This window comes from Bubalus kerabau, chromosome 1 (assembly GCF_029407905.1).
Source record: "Bubalus kerabau isolate K-KA32 ecotype Philippines breed swamp buffalo chromosome 1, PCC_UOA_SB_1v2, whole genome shotgun sequence".
Taxonomy (NCBI): Eukaryota; Metazoa; Chordata; class Mammalia; order Artiodactyla; family Bovidae; genus Bubalus; species Bubalus kerabau.
This window is the reverse complement of record NC_073624.1, coordinates 215,419,504-215,435,873: the sequence shown is the minus strand read 5'-3', so window position 1 is coordinate 215,435,873 and position 16,370 is coordinate 215,419,504. Positions and strand designations below refer to the sequence as shown.

At 49.4% G+C, this 16,370-nt stretch overlaps 1 long non-coding RNA gene across 4 annotated transcripts in view; it reads right to left on the bottom strand.

Annotated features, from left to right (window-relative positions):
• Nucleotides 1-16,370, bottom strand: part of LOC129632557 (uncharacterized) — a 258,203-nt gene that overhangs the window by 214,948 nt on the left and 26,885 nt on the right. The gene's annotated exons all lie outside the window — the stretch shown is intronic.

The window sequence follows — 16,370 nt, the reverse complement described above, 5'->3', positions numbered from 1 at the left end:
AAGAGCCAGCCTGGTAATTACCCCTAATCCTCCTCGAGCCTTTGTCTGCAAGCAGCACTGCCCAAAGCCTAATGGTGTGAGATAAGTGGCCAGGCTCCCCAGCCCTCCCCAGAGCTGCCTCAGGCGGGCCTAAGGTGGGGGCACTCAGTCAGCTCCAGCCCACCAGGATGCCATTCCTGAGCATCTCCTTTGACAGGACCCTCCACGAAGAGGCAGTCCCCAAGGCCCCCACAGGACGATGAGGTTCCTGGGGCTACGAGATAGCCACAGTCACGGTGGCTGAGACAGAGGGGGCGGATACCAAGTCCTAGAGGGAACTGGTGTTTGGCTAGGAAGTTTGAGGGAGGAAGATAACTGCCACTGGACCCCACAGCCACTTTCATAGCCATATTCTGGTCGTGTTCAGACGTAATTCCCGCACTCAAGTGAAGTAAAGTGAAAATCACTCAGTCGTGTCAGTTCTTTGCGACCCCATGGACAGTAGCCCGCCAGGCTCCTCTGTCCATGGAATTCTCCAGGCAAGAATACTGGAGTGGGTTGTTGTTCCCTTCTCTAGGGGATCTTTCCAACCCAGGGATCGAACCCAGGTCTCCTGTATTGCAGGCAGATTCTTTACCATCTGAGCCACCAGGGAAGCCCTCCTGCGCTCAAGGAGCCATGCAAAGGATGTAGATCGTGGTGTGCAACAACTCGCCAATGAATGCCTGGCCCTCGACACTGATCCATGAATGACCTGTCTGCTACGAAGGACTGAGAGGCTTCCACTGGTGTCGGCCAGCCCCTCTGCTCTTTGTAACAACTGTAAGAGGTAGAGGGGGCACCTATGACCCTAGACCTCAGCATGCCCTTCCTCCTCTGGATCCTCTGTCCCCATTCAGCATTTGCACCCTGAGTGGCAGGGGTCACAAACTCAGGAGCCCCCAGGCAGTACCTCAACAGGAGAAGACAGATCCTACCTGCATTCTTTCTCGTTTTCCTGAAAAGACAGTCCTCCCGGCCCTCTTTCTCTCTCTCTAAACAGAGGCATGGGTCCTTACCCATTTAAAGAAGGGAGTTTTTGGTAACTATTGCCATATCTTCTTATTTCTCAAGAAAAGTCTGAAATCCAAATTTGAAGGTCAAAGTCCTCAATTTTTAAATTTCAGCAACTAATACTAACAAAACACTGGATGAACCAAACAAATGTGTCTGCAGCTTGTTCACCTGAATCTATCACATTGTTAATCAGCTGTACCCCAATTTAAAATAAAAAGATTTTTTTTAAATGTGTCTGCAGCGCCCTCCCTCCCCTGTTTACAAGCTCTGCTCTCCTGTCTACTGGGGGCCCCTCTATCCCACCTCCAATGAAGCTCCCTAACAGCAAGAACCACATCATATTCTCTGGAGATCTGGCAGCCGGCACAGGGTCTGACACACAATCAGCGCTCATTAAAGATTGGGTGAAGGACTGAGTGACTTAGTGGTGAAGAAACTGAGGGCAGAAAGGTTAAGTCATGTGTACAAGATGACCCAGCTGGTGAGAACCAAGCAAAGATGAGCAGCCAGGCTCAGGCTCCTGGCTAAGTTCCTGCTGCACCTCCGCATTATGGTCCTCAGACCTACTCTGCAACATTCACAGAGTAGCCCATCCTGGATTCCACAGTGCTTTGTTAATCCACAGGTGGAATTTAAATTCCAGCATTTCAAGTTAAATTTTGCAAAGCATTTCATGACCACCAACTTGGAAGATCACAGAGAGCTGGGCTGCAGACCCCTTCCAAGCTCGACAACAGGGAATGCATAGTCCATGAATTGGGTACAAAACCTCTGCAACCCCACAGTGCAGGAAGGATGGGCCCACAAGAGGAGGAAGGAGCTCCCTTCTGAATCTGAGACCCTCCTGTCCAGTCTTCTGAATCCTATAACCACCAGGAAATATACATGGAGACTTCAGGCGACAGCATCCTGACCTGCAGCCCTAGAGGCTGGCTACTGAGCTACTCCTGGCTACCAGCCCAGGAGGCCAAAGCACAGGAGCTAAATGTCCAGTTCAACATAGCAGCTTGAAGACTGCCTGCGTTAGTTACTGTTGCTGTGGTACGTAACCCACACAGCTACAAAAACGTGTCCACTGGGGCTGCAATCTCATCTCTAGGCTCATATGGGGAAGGACTGAGCTCTTCCAGTCTTCTGTGGCTGTTGACATAATTCAGCTCCTTGCAGCCTGCTGGCCTGGGGCTTTCTTGCTGGCCTGCAGCCAGGGGCCAGCCTCTTTTCCTAGCTGCTTGTGGGTGCAGACTGCCCTCAGAGCCCTGCCATGTGGGCCTCCCACAATGCTTCATCAAAGCCAGCAAGGGAGAGAACCTTCAAGCAAGGCTGAGGCTACAGTCCTATGTAAGATATGGATGTGACATCCCGTCACCTTTGCCACATTCCATTAGTTAGGAGGAAGTCACATGTCCCAATCACACTGAGGGCAGGGGGATGGAAGAAGACATGAGCACCAGGAGAGAATAAATGGAGCCTCCGTACAGTGTCCCCCGCGTTGCCTAAGACAAAGTAAAGTATCTTATTGCCTCAATCCAAAAGGACCAAGAGAAAAGAAAAGAACAGAAGATGTCAAAACTATTTTGGAAGCCATAAAGCAAGTGGATGTGTGATGCAGACAAAGGCTGCAGTATTCCACAGTCTGCTAAGCTAAGGTTGTTCGGGCAGCCTTCAGAAGTAAGCTACTGTAGACTGAACCTTGGAAAGGCAAGTGAGTTAGGGGTGATGGTGTCTCTGAAAGAAGACAGATAGTTAAGAGTCTTTAAAGGGAGCAGTTAGATGTGCCCTCCTTGATCCTCATCACCCATCCAATTATTTCTCTTCCAAACGTTAAGAAAATGGTAGCTCTACCCTCTGAATTTAATGACACAAAGCAAAAACTGATGAAAGTGGTAAGGTGCCATCCTCAAACGGGATTCCATGAAAATCAACATACAAAGCAGTCAAATCCCCCAGTGCCCTTTCTCCTTTGGGCTCCAAGAGTTTCATGTGTCAGGCTGGAATATTCCCCCCCACCTTTGAAACTAATCAGCCCAGGGAAAAACTCCCCAAAATACCAGTATTTGAGGGTCTCCATGCCCAGAGGACTTCCAACCAACATGCTGGCACCTCATTTTAAATATGAGTCAAGAATCACCAGCCTCCACCAAAAAAGACAGGAGAACCGAAAAGAAATAAAAGTAACCCAGAGAAAAGATACAATATAAAGAGCAAAAGAAAACTCCAGAGAAAAATACAATTAATACCTTCAGTGAAATAAGACAACATAAACCAGATAAAAAATAAAAATTGCAAACTATCAATACAAAGAAGTGCAAAGCAAGAGCTCTAAGAAATTTTAAAAAAGGAAAGCAAGAATAAACAAAACCGAATAAATATTTGTATGATAAAGTTGAAGACATAATTTAAAATAGCAGTTCTCAAAGTGTGGTCCTCAGATACCTAAGGATTCCTGAAGCCCTTTCATGGGGTCAGTGAAACCAAAATTATTTTGCAATACTACTAAGTCATTATTCACCTTTTCCACTGAGTTAACATTTACATTGATGGTGCCAGAGCAATTGTGGGTAAAACTTCCAGGGCCTTAACAGCAATCAAGGGGGTGGCAGCAAACTGTATAAGTAGTCACTATTCTTCACTGTCACACACTCGAAGTAAAAACTCCACATCGACAAATCTTCTCTCAAAAATTAACAAAGGAAATCTTCCAATTTGAGGAAAATACCTGGTAATACTTGTTAGTTACAATAAAATCTGAGCTTTCAAGCAAAATTAGAATCTTAGGAAACTCATCTAATACCATCATCTTGAGAGCACACTCTTCTGTTGAGATCAGTGATATTCACAAATTGAGTTATGTGATATTGTATAAAGAAATGTGTCAACAATTTCAAAGATCTCTGTAACTCAGTGCGCTTTTGTTCAGTCACCCAGTCATGTCCGACTCTTTGTCACCCCCATGGACAGTAGCACACCAGGCCTCCCTGTCCCTCACCATCTCCTAGAGTTTGCCCAAATTCATATTCATTGCATAGGTGATGCCATTCAGTCAACTCATCTTCTGATGCCCTCATCTCCTTCTGCCCTCAATCTTTCCCAGCATTAGAGACTTTTCCAATGAGTCGTCTTTGTGCATCAGATGACCAAAATACTGGAGCTTCAGCTTCAGCAACAGTTCTTCCAGTGAATATTTAGGGTTGAACTCCCTTAAGATTCCCTGGTTTGATCTCCTTGCTGTCCAAGGGACTCTCAAGAGTCTTCTCCAACACCACAGTTTGAAGACATCAATTCTTTGACATTCTGCCTTCTTTCTCAGACCATCTGCCTATATGGTCCAGCTCCCACAACCATATGTGACCACTGGGAAGATCATAGCCTTGACTATATGGACCTCTTTGTCAGCAGAAAAATGTCTCTGCTTTTCAACACACTGTCTAGGTTTGTCATCATTTTCTTGCCAAGAAGCAATCATCTTCTGATTTCATGGCTGCAGTCACCATCTACAGTGATTCTGGAGCCCAAGAAGAAGAAATCTGTCACTACTTCCACCTTTTCCCCTTCGATTTGCCATTCAGTAATGAGACCAGATGCCATGATCTTAGCTTTTTTAATATTTAGTCTTAAGCTGGCTCTTTCACTCTTCTTCACCCTCATCAAGAGGCTCTTTAGTTCCTCTTTGCTTTCTGCCATTAGAGTGGTGTCATCCGTGTATCTGAGATTGTTGATGTTTCTCCCGCCTATCTTGATTCCAACTTGTAACTCATCCAGCCCAGCATTTCTCATGATGTGCTCACCATATAGGTTAAACAAACAGGGTGACAGCAGACAGCCCTGTCGTACTCCTTTCTCAATCTTGAACCAATCAGTTTTCCATACAGGCTTCTAACTGTTGCTTATTGACCCACATGCAGGTTTCTCAGGAGACAGGTAAGATGGCCTGGTGTTCCCGTCTCTCTAAGCTTTCCGCAGTTTGTCATGATCCACACAGTCAAAGGCTTTAGTGTAGCTGATGAAATGGAGACAGACGTTTCTCTGAAATTCCCTGGCTTTCTCTATAATCCAGTGAATGTTGGCAATTTGATCTCTAATTCCTCTTCCTTTTCTAAACCCAGCTTGGACATCCAGAAGTTCTTAGTTTGTGTAATGCTGAAGCCTAGCATGCAAGATTTTAAGCATGACCTTACTGGCATGGGAGATGAGTGCACTTGTATTTGCCAAATGATCAATAAATGAGGTTACAAAATCAGGCATAGGTAATATCCACTCCATGTACAAGATAAAGCAAACGATTTTTAACATAACAGAAAAAAATGTTTACTGATAAGTTTTCAGATTCCACATTGAAACTAACTTTTGAGAATTTATCATGGTAGAGTTCTATTGTAATATTAAAGAAGATATCCATAATTATCTGAAAGGGTAATCAGGAATATTCTTCTCTTTTCCAAGTACACATCTGAATGAAATCAGACTTGCTCCTATAAAACAATGTCACTCTTTTCACTAATTTTTTGCTTTGAAAAATGCATTGATATTTTCATAAATTATGCTAACATGTACTGAGTTTATTTAAATGAATTAATAATTTTAAACTTCTGTTTTAATTTCTAATGGTAAATATAGGTATAGTCTTCATAAATAAAAGGTCTTTGTGATTCTCAGTGATCTTTAAGAGTGTAAATAGATCCTGAAACTAAAAAGGAATCTGAGGCCAAAAGGTCTGAGAACAGCTGCTCTAGAATGCAAAACAATAAAACGGTGGAAATAAGGAGAAAATGTTCATCAGTGGATCAGTTAAGGAGGTTCAATATTTTAAAAAAAGAGTTCCAGAAGGAGAAAATGGATGGAAACTTTTATCAAATAAATCATATCAGGCAAATCCCTATAGCTAGGGTTTCTAAATTTAAAAGCATCCATCTAGTGCCCAAAACAATGTATTTTTTAAAATTCACATGAAGTGACAGAAATGTGCACTTCAGTGCCCTCGTGACAAAGGAACGGATCTTAAAGCTTCTGGGCAGGGGCAAGGGGAGAAGGAAGGAGTAGTGTGGAAAAGCTCACCTTCTAAGGATGGGGACACAGAGTGGCACCTGACTTCTCCAGAGTAATGGGAAGTAGAAGACAATGGAACATTATGTACCTCCAAGTTTCTAAGGAGAAGCTAGAACTTTATATTCAGCCCAACTACTCATCAAGCATAAAAGTCAAACAAAGATATTTTCAGACATGCAAAGCCTCCAAGTTTCTGCCTCTGATGTGCCCTTTCTTAGGAAGATGTGTGCTTAGTCACTCAGTTGTATCTGACTCTTTGCGACCCCATGGATTGTACCCACCAGGCTCCTCTGTCCATGGAATGTTCCAGGCAAAATACTGGAGTAAGTTGCCATGACCTCCTCTAGGGGTTCTTCCCAACCCAGGAATCGAACCCAGGTCTCCTGCATTGCAGACAGATTCTTTACCATCTGAGCCACCAAGGAAGTCCAAGAAACTGGAGTGGATAGCCTATCCCTTCTCCAGGGGAACTTCCCAACCCAGGAATTGAACTGGCGTCTCCTGCATTGCAGGTAGATTCTTTACCAGCTGAGCTACCAGGGAAGCCCTCTCAGGAAGATACTGGAAGGTGTGTATGCTCCTTGCAAAAGAGTAAACGAAGAAAGAAAAAGCATGAGACTCAGGAGACAAGTGATCCAGCAAGAGTCCCCATGTGAAGGTGAAGGATGGACTCAGATTAGCAGCGGTGCCTACAGAGTCACTATCCAGACTGAAGGAAAGAATGAAACAGAGATTAACAGGGGCATTTGAATATATTCAGAGAACATTTAGAGTTTAATCAGAGAATTAAAGGATAAATGATAATAGAAAGTCAAGCAATGAAATAGTATGTCAGTTCCTATGTACCTAATTTCAAAGAAAACAAAAGGACAATCCAGAGAAAAACGACCACAGTATACTACATGGATGTTTACACCATGGTGGGCATTAACGCCATCATAACCTGGGTACAACCATGCTTCATAAAGACAGGGAAAGGGGAAGTTATGTGCACCTATTTGATCAAAGGAGAATGATGCGGGGAAACTTAACCCCTGTCTTGTATAACTGAAAGTCAAAAATAACATCTAAAACAAAAAATCAAGAAAATGATAATATAAGCACATTATCTAGAAATATGGTAACTATCAAAAGAAACAACTAAAAGAATTAAAAACAGTTACCTCCAGAAAGCAGAAACCAGAGGTGGGAGGCAGTGGGCTGCTTTTCATTATAAGCTTATGACTGCTTGGCTATGAATATGTATTCCTTTGATAAAAATAAAAGTTAAATTAAAAAATTACCCCAGCACCAGGAGAGCCAAACTCCCCTCTTCACAGTCTCATTCAATAAACATTCCTTGAATTTTTACTTGCCTCTACCCCGTAATCACAGGCTAGCCAGTTGTCAGTAGCAAGCGTGGCATGATTTGGGGGAACGGGAAGTTTGGGTTCCTTTATCCAAAGGTGCTCCCTCACTCTCCCTTGGCTGACTCTAAAGCCACTCCAACAAGCTCTGTTATGTCACATAATTCACTGGATCTTAATACAGAGCATAACATCACCCAGTAGGCTACATTCTCTTCCCTATCTCCTTTTTCCAGGTGAGACAAGCTCAAACAGCCTAAGAGTCATGGTCCCATTCCTAGGGCTAGTAAATTGCCAAGGGGGACGTGAATCTAGGTGCTCAGTCTGTGTCTCACAGCCATGCCACACTTCCAAGCTAACCCTTGCCTCTCTCTCAAGGGGCTTCTGCACCCCACCCTCCAGCCTCAGGAGGGTCACCTGCCCTCCTCATGACAGTTTTACAGATCTGCCTGTCACCCTGATACCCTCAATAATCTGCTCATGTTTGGGGAAAGTGGTGACATCAATACGAGAGGAGAGAAGGCAGGACAGGCATCATCACACTTCATCTGATAGAGCAGAGAAACAGACCAGGGAAGAAGGGACATGCCTCGAGTCACACAACAGGCACCCAGGCGGCCTGTCTCACCTTCTGAGTCAGGTGGTCTCTACATGGCGGCAGGCCCCTTCCTTGTGCTCATTCAGACTTTGGGGTTGGCCTGTTTGTAAGGAGGAAGAACCATTCATGGGTTTCCGAAGTCCAGCTTTGGGTTTACAATTCAGTGAAAATGGTGGCAAGTGGATGCAAAACAGACCTATGGTACCTGGTCACAGTGAGAGGTCAGAACACAGTGGGGCTTGGCTGGAGGTGTAGGGGTGGCAGGGCTGAGGTCCGGGGGCAGAGATATTCAGGCTCAGGTGTCTGCTGGAGGCCCCAAAGGACAGAGACACACCTGGGTGTCAAAGTGACCCACAGGCTTTCAAGGAAACACTTGGCTTCCAGAGGAGTCCAGAGCTGTTACTGGGGACCAAAAGTGGAGCCGAGCACAAAGTGGGGAGGGCGTAGGGGATGACCCCTGGCATCCCCATGGCAACTACTGCATCATCCCTCCTCCAGCTTCCAACAGGGCACAAGGAAGCTGGGCACAAGGAAGTGCCCCCACCCCACCCCGCAAAGCACTTGTTAGATTCAACTGTACTGAAAACCTTCTGCTCAAGTCTTTCCTGATGCTGACAACAGGTCACACACAGGACCAGGCACAGAATGGACCCTGGTAAATACCTGCTGAAATAATCTGTAGACCACAAAGCCAGTTGCTGCTCTGCATGGCAGCAAGCTGGCTCCACCCACCATATAGGAGGCTCTGGCTTCTTCCTAAAAACAAAAAATGATTCCAAGGATATCTATGAGTCTTCTTTCATTCCATCAAAGACATAAATGTTAAGTTCTCAGACCCAAGGAAGTTCTGCATAGAATCCATCATCTCCCACCAAAGCCCTCACCCTTCTCTCTGTCTAGACCAATGCTCCTCAAAGTGTGGTTCCCCAGTTAGCAGCAGCAGCAGCACATGGGAACCTGTTAAAAATGCAAATTTCCAGGACCCACACCAGACCTAATGAATCAAACTCTAAAGATGGGTGGGACTAGGAATCTGCTGTATCAGGCTATGCAGGTGATTCTGATGCAAGCTGGTTTGAGAACCAGTGCTCGGGATCAAGACTCCCAAGTTAAACCCCCTATACAAAGTGGGCTTCTTCCTCTGAAACAGAAAAAGATAGCTGGTGTCAAAGATCACTCAGGATTAATATCAAACTCCACCACAACCATTTATTCAGCATCTGTTCTACTTAGAGCTAAGATACCTACATAGATTTGGAAGCACATATAATTATAGAAGGGAGAAATAAGTTGGCTCATTACAATTATGTGTGTATGGTTATGTCTGTGTGTTTCCCCCACCTTCTCCCTAAGACCCCCTCAATGTCCTGAGCGTGGGACTCAGTTAGCTTTCCCTGGATTTTTCCCTCAGTGTCATTCAGGCCACTCTTGGTGAGCTGGAGTTGAGCCAGCCTCCATCGACTTCACACCCAGCCTAGCCTCCAGGACTTACGGTCCAAGACTTGTCTGAAAACCCCGAAGGACATGTGATCCTTCCTTCCTGCTCATTTCTTGCTTCCTTCCTTGCCTTCTTCCTGCTCAACAAGAGTCCTGTTGCATATGTTATGAAATGTACACATTTCAGCACATTTCTCCTGCCCCATGATCATCCAAGCACCTCTCTTTGGGCCACCACGTCTGGCTCCTCCCTTGTTTTTTCCTGGACTAACCTAACCTCGCCCCTTCAGCTTAAGATGCTCTCAGCTCAGGGTGCCTCACCATCAAGGGTGCAGCACTGTGTTTCCTTGTTCCCACGTCACAGATGAATCAGGGCCCACGGGAATTTAAGGACAAGTCCTCCCAGCCTGTGTCTTCCAGCAGGGTCTCCCTAGGAGCATGCCACAGGCAAGCCCAGCTGGAGACCTGGGCCTGCAACATGGACCCCTCTGAAAGCCTCATGAAAGCATTCCAGGATGTAATAAACCCGTCAGGCCCTGGCTAATTTATATCTGAGTGGATGATTTCCCATTTTTCAGAATGTAAATGTTTAGATTGCAGCATTCCCCTGCCTCGGCATCCGGGGTCCTGGCACGTAAGTGGTGGAATCAGCCCACTTTTCCACAAGGATCCTTAGATGGAAGAGCTACAGTGCCAGCATCCTCCGGCCAGGAAGAGCTTCCTGCTCTCGATCCGCACATGTGTGCAAACCCCACCCCAGAGGCAGGCCACCAGCCTCGGCTTAGCATTGAGAAGTCGCACTCTCGCTTTTACAGGCAACGGAAGGAGAAACGGAGCTTTCAAAGGCAGGACCTCAGAGCTGAGGGGGCAACTCAGATTAGCTAAGTATTCCAAGACAGCGTTCCTTTTATGCTTCTTTCCAAAATGGTCTTCATTTGCTCTGGTCTCAGATACGTTTTATTAGATCTTTTCAGTGTATAAACAGGCAAGAGAAGTAGATTAGTGGAAATAAATATAACACAACAATCCAAGGAAACAGTCCAGTTTGGCTGACCGAGCCCCAAGCCTCCCAACTGCCCGCTCCATCCAGGGCTGCATGCACTAACCCATGAGACCCTGCCAGCCAAACACTCTGGGTGGTCCATCAGCAAGGGCAGCCCCCAGCAAAGAGAAGCCCCATAAAGAAAGCCAGGAGCCTAGGGAACCTAGGTTCTGGACACAGAACAACCAGCTCCCCAAGACTGAAGGGAACTCCAGGCAAGAGGCCCCATGACACACTATTGGCAGCCAAGGACTTTAACAAGTTCAACCAAACACACCCATCATCCTGGGGCCATGCTCCATAGATGGGCATCAATTAAGTGTGAGCGCGACAAGCCACCAGCAGTTTCCTCCCTGGCCAATGAAGCTAAGAATGTCACCCTCACCACCGGCAAAGAATGACGTGAGAAGTCCTGCGATGCTGCAGGGGAAGGCCCGAGAGTCCTCAAAGGAAGGCTACTTCACCTACCCAAGAAGGCAGCAGAATGCTGCTTCTCAGGGTACCAGCTCTGATGTGAGTCACAGTTTCAGTTGACAACCTCCTGGCTGTGCATCCTTGGGGAAGTCACTTCACCTCTCTGAGCCTCAGCTTCTTTTCCAGTAGGATGGAGATGATACAGTATCAGTCTCTGAGGTTGTTACTGATCATCGATATGAACTGAGTGTTTACTGGCCTAAACCAAGGGGGAGCCAGGGGAGACCACCTGATAGTGGACTGTGGACCTGGCTAAATTTTCAGCCCACTCTCTTGAGTGCACACTGGCCGGATGGTGGCAGACAGTACTCAGGCAGTATTTGTGAAAGTGAGTCCCAACAGGAAAGACCTGCAGAGAATGGCTGGAGGAAAGGCAGCCACGAGCCAGACCTGCTCCCTTGCACAAATGGGCTCTGATCCACCCGGAGGGCCAGGACTCAGTTGTGACTCTCAGCTCGAGACACCACCAGCCGCTCGGAGTAGCAGCAGTGGCACGATCATCACCTGGGCCTGAGCCTGTCCTCAGGACCCACAGGAAACAGGAGCCAAGCTCATCTGGGCTCCCCACTTTGCTGTCACTGTGCCTGAGATTCACCGAGTCCCCCAAGGACAAGGCTTTCAGGCACATGCTCCAAAGGGAGCCCAAATTCCATCCCAGCTTTGCCCCAGGTCTAAAGCTCAGGGGCAGCGCACAGTTCCACATCACCTCACAAGAAAGCAAACCCCACCTCTCCTTCAGCCCCAGAGGCTGGTCAGGGTGCCAAGGGGCCTCCTCCCGTCCCAGGGCTCCGCACACCAAGCCTCGTCCAGCTGTCTGCTCAGCCCCATTTCCCTCCTGGTCCAGGGGACCACGCTGTGAAGATTAGCAAGGACCCCCGCCCCCGGCCCAGTCATTTGCAGACAGTCTGTGCTTCCTCGCTGGGCTCACCCATGTGACTGCCCCAGCACTTCCTGGCCGATCCTGGCCACGCAGCACATGCCTTCCCTGATCCACCACCGGGCAGCCTGGCTGGAGGTTTTATTCCATTAATTTTCATCCTGATAATTGGAAGCAGCTCTCCTCGCTGCTCCTGTAGGATTTAATGAGCTACATAACATCACATTTCCCATGGAGGCAGCTTAAACCTGCATTTCGCCCCAGGGATGCTGCCACTCCACCCTGCCCCATGGACACCAACCTGCCCCAGGCAGGCCCCAGGCCATGCCCAGAGCCAGCATCTCCTCCTCCCTGGGGTCTAGTCTACTCAAAGCAGGGCCAGCAGCTCCAGCCTCCGCAGGAGTCTCCGCCAAGCCCCTTGGTAGAAAGCAGGGCAGAATTCTCTTTGGACCCACGTCCACATTATAGGCACATAAAGGCCTTTATTACCCATAAAGCAAAATTCCTGCAAAGCCTTTCCATCTCGACATGCCACATGCAATAAAGTGACTGCGGCTCACACACAGCCCTTACGCGTGCCAGTCTCTACCCTCACACGCTGCAACCACACGTCCATACCCACCTGACCTGTGCGTGCGCAGGAGTCCAAACCCCAGCGCTGGCACCAACCAGCTGAGTGATCTGGCCTGTCACTTCATCTCATCGAGGCTCATTGCCTCCCTCTGGAACATGGAAGAGCAACAACGCCCAGTTCCCCTGACTCCGAGGAAATCCAGGGTGCATTTTATCCATGCATTCACCACTGATCAATAGCCAGTCCCGTACCCCGTGCTGGGCCTGCTCTGGGCTTAGGAGACACAACAGTAACCAGAATCATCCACACCCTCAGGGTGCTTCCGTTCTAGCAGCAAGTAATGAATGAACTTAAATGTCGAGTGATGCAGAAGGCCATGCACACGGTGAGACAGGGCACCGTGGGAGGGCTAGGGGCTAATTCAGACTGCGAGGTTTAGGGAGAGACCAGTTCACACATGTGCCTGCCATACAGCTAGAAACTATCGATTACAATAGTAGACTAGGTTAATATATTAAGAATTACATACTACCATTGGCTCTAGGGTATGATGCCATGTTACCCTGCCACACAGCTCAGCTGGGCTCACTCAACTCTCAGTCCCTGCGAAAGTCAAAAGGTTAGGCAGCCTCACAGGAGCATCCAGGATCTCTGCGGCTTCGCTGATGCCACTTCATTATGGGGCTCAACCCAGTGACAAGTATACCTCTCCCATCCTTACCCCTGCCACCCAAATCCTCCTGCCCCTCCTCACACTAGATACTTCCCTAGTGACTCAGACGGTAAAGAATCTGCCTGCAAATGCAGAAGAACCTGGTTCAATCCCTGGGTCAGGAAGATCCCCTGGAGAAGGGAATGGCTACCCACTCCAGTATTCTTGCCTAGAGAATTCCATGGACAGAGGAGCCTGGTGGGCTACAGTCCCTGGGGTCGCAAAGATTGGACACAATGGAACGACTAACACACACACACACACACACACTCCTCAGACTGAGTCTGCACATCCCCTCAGGACCCCTGATGAGGGCCAGGACCTCGTCTGTCCTGCATAGGGACCAGCACCCAGCAGGTGCTCTGAAAGGGTAAGAGAACTAAAGCTCAGAGCATTGTGCAGCCCCTAGAAGAGACCACCTCACCCACACCACACACAGGCAGGAACCCCATTTTGTCCACGTTAGCTATAATGTTCAGACAGGGCAAGAGACTCCTCCAACACCTCTCCATTTTCTGCTCTGCTGGGACTGTCACTCGCCTCAGTAAGCAGATCAGACAGCTCTTCAGCTCAGCACACCTCAGCAACCAGGGTGATGGGCCAGATCCACTAACCCCAGCCAGCAGCCAAGGCCACAGAGGGGCAGTGAGGTCACCCAGAGGTCACACAGGTATACAGCCTGTCCAAAGGGAGAAGCCTTGACCCATCTGTGGCTCACCTCCTGCAGGGCCAGACAGGTCTGCCAAGCCCAGGGGTGTGTGGCTGGCCTTCCGCTGCATGCCTGGGCTGAGGCTGAGCCGCTCAGCTGATGGGGTCAGAGCAGCACTGGCCCTGCCATCACAGGAGCAAGGGTGACACGCACCTTCTGCAAATATCCGCCCCGCATGCCCTCAATCACTGTCACACAGTCCCCTCCAAGAGGAGCAGTCGTTGACAGCAAGAGTCTGCTGCAAGCACACTGCATGCACAAAAGCTCCCAGGTGGAAAGCATGGCATTGTTAGGGGCCGAGGTGGCCAAGCTGTAGGGGAGGAGGGGCAGAGCTCAGGGGAGGTTGAGGCAGGAGCTGGAGATCCTGGGACAGAGGCTCAGTGATACTGTCGAGGGCTGAGCCGGGTGAGGTGGGTCAGGACACGTGCATCCAGCAATAGCCCCGATGAACAGTTAGGGGCACCACAGTGAGAGGTAGGCACCCTTTCCTGAAGCCACAGGCAGGAGAACTGAGCCCCCAGGACCAAGAACAGCAGCCTTCCCGCACAGCCGAAAGCACGTGGATCATGGAGACACTGAGCCACAGGCTCTCCATTATATACCAGCAACCTGCCACCTGGGGATGCCGCCTCCTTCAACTGCCCTAGGGACCACTCGGAAACCCAGAGCCAGACATAAGACCATCCAACTGCTAAGGGGTTGTCCGCTGGCCGGGGTCGGGGGAACCCTGAGCCTTTTGAGGAGACCAGGGTGGTGTTCCCCTCAGGAAAATCCCCACAGGAGAGAGGAGTCTCCACAGGGTGTGGGGTCAGGGATGGTTCAGCCCCACCCAGGTTGCCCAACCTGCTGTGGAAAGAGGGTTTTCACACACAGCATGGGCTAGGCACGCTTCCTCTCCCATCTCAGCACTCTGGGCAGTTTGACGAGGCCACTCAACCCCACCTTTCAGTGAGGTCAGAAGGTGAGCACCCATCAGGGCCGGAACCCTCAGACCACACCCGTGTCACCTGGGAACTCCTGGGGCCACAACACTTCAGCTTAGCACCTTGCAGCTACCTGATGCCACAGCTGCTCTAGACCCCAGACTGCAGGGCCAGTAAAATCTGACAGAGAGCTAGAACATCTAATGCTTCCACTTCTTTTCTGGAATGGAGAGGGGTCATGTTATCTCTGCTCACACACCTCCAGAGATGGGAAGGGGCCTCAAGGTGGCTGGGCCCCTAGAGGACACTCTGATGGGAAGTTCCTCCTCCTAGTAAGCCAACACCTGTCTATTACTTCTGTGGCCCAGCCTCGATCCTCCTACTGACAACACGCCATCAGACCACCTCCTCTTCTAGCCAAGAGCCGTCAGCTACCTGAAGACACCATGACCCTCATCAACAGTCACTGATAGGGTGGCAGCCACATGCCAGGCAGCAAGTGAGGAGACAGAAGTGAGATAAGAGCCCTGCCCTGCCATCTGCTGGGGGGAGGAGGCCAGCGAGGAGGTGACATGGTCAGGGAGATAGGCACTCACAGAAGCGAGCTGAGAACTGTGTGAGCGCAGAGGGGCGGTGTGGGGGTCCGGGTCGGGGTGGGGAGGTGGACACCAGCTCTTAGTGGTCAAAGAGAGCTTCACAGAGAATGCCATGCTGGGAGCAGACCTCCAGTCACCACGTGGAAAGAATATCCCAAGAAAGAACATCCCAGAGAAGAGCAGGTGCCCAGCAAGGCCCAGGCCTGCTGGGTTCTGACATGCGCAAAGGCCAGAGGCCAATCTAGGACAGGCCTGGGAGCCACTTCCCTACTAGAACCCCCAACTGGGTCACCTGCTCCAAGCTCCTGGCCCTCTCTCCAGGGCTCCTGGCTTCTCCCAGCCTCCTGGGCAGCACAGAGTCCTCTGGGGTAGGGAGCTCACAAAGCTGGTCCTGGTGGTGCCCAGCATTCATTCACTCACATGCTCTCTCTCACACCTGCACACACGCAGTTTCTCACACCCTCTGGACCCATCACAGGGCTCGACTCTGCAGCCTGGGAGACCTGTCCAGCCACTCACACTCCACCCTCTGCTCCCTGAACCGGTACCAAGCGAACTGTGACGGGTGGCAGGGGGTGGCCTGAGTCACCATCCCAATCGCTCTTCCTTTCTCCAGAAACTGTAGCTCCTCCTTTGCTCCTTGCATGGAGCTGGCTGGGAGCACAGAGAAGATGAGGCACCATAGTCTCCCCTCCTGGAGAGCTCGCCATTTCTCCCACATTATGAAATGACACCACCCCATCCCCTCTCCACCAGAGCTCGTTCACTCAAAGAATAACTCGTCAAGCTCCTGCTTCACTGTCAGCACCAAACAAGTATATTTACAAGTCTCCACCTTAGGTCACCGCACCCCTCGGACCTCCCAATCCAGGAACTCATCGAGTCCTTGTGGGCCTCCCATCCTGGACCAGCTCCACAGTACACACTGGCTACTCAGATATAAACCTGAGGGTTGGGGGTCCTGGCCTTCACGAAGCTGACTTTCTAGAGGGGAGACCTAATAA